Source organism: Mycetomoellerius zeteki, unplaced genomic scaffold (assembly GCF_001594055.1).
Source record: "Mycetomoellerius zeteki isolate Tzet28-1 unplaced genomic scaffold, Tzet1.0 scaffold77, whole genome shotgun sequence".
Classification (NCBI taxonomy): Eukaryota; Metazoa; Arthropoda; class Insecta; order Hymenoptera; family Formicidae; genus Mycetomoellerius; species Mycetomoellerius zeteki.
Genome location: NW_017257797.1, coordinates 21,709 through 22,376, shown reverse-complemented (window position 1 = coordinate 22,376; position 668 = coordinate 21,709).

Sequence of the window (668 nt, the reverse complement as noted above, 5' to 3'; positions counted from 1 at the left end):
TCATCGCATCCGTAGACGCCTATTTTGCAAAACAAGACGCTCAGTATTATTTGAATGGATTAAAGGGGTAGGAGCATCGCTGGAAAAAATGTATCGACTTAAAAGGAGACTATGTGGAAAATAAAATTGAATTTGACTGAAAAATTACTTGTTTCTATGTTAGGCTCAAAACTTTTCAGACGACCCTCGTATGTACCAAATATAACAAAAAATGGGAAGATGTGAAAGAATTTAAAGGTTGTCTTTCAAAAAGAACAACAAAGGGGAGTAATATTTCTATTGTTCTATTTGCAAAAAGGACTATTTAGGTGGAAAGACTGATGTAACAAAACATTCACGGGGTACCAAACACTTAAAAATGTTAAATGAAATTCAAATACAGCCTACTTTAAAAAAAAGTGCAGCAAATTAGCAAAAAATACAATGTTTACAAAAAATGTAAAAGAAGCAGAAATTAGAATTGCTGCTTATGCAGTGGAACATAATATTGCGTTCAATTCTATAGATCATTTATCACAATTAATTAAAAGTGTATGTCCAGATTCAAAAATTGCACAAAATGTAAAATGTTGTCTAAAGTAATTGCTATAGTAAAGAATATAATTGGGAATTATAATTTTGAACAAGTTATTAACATTTTAAAAGAAAATTTTTTTTCATTAATTGTT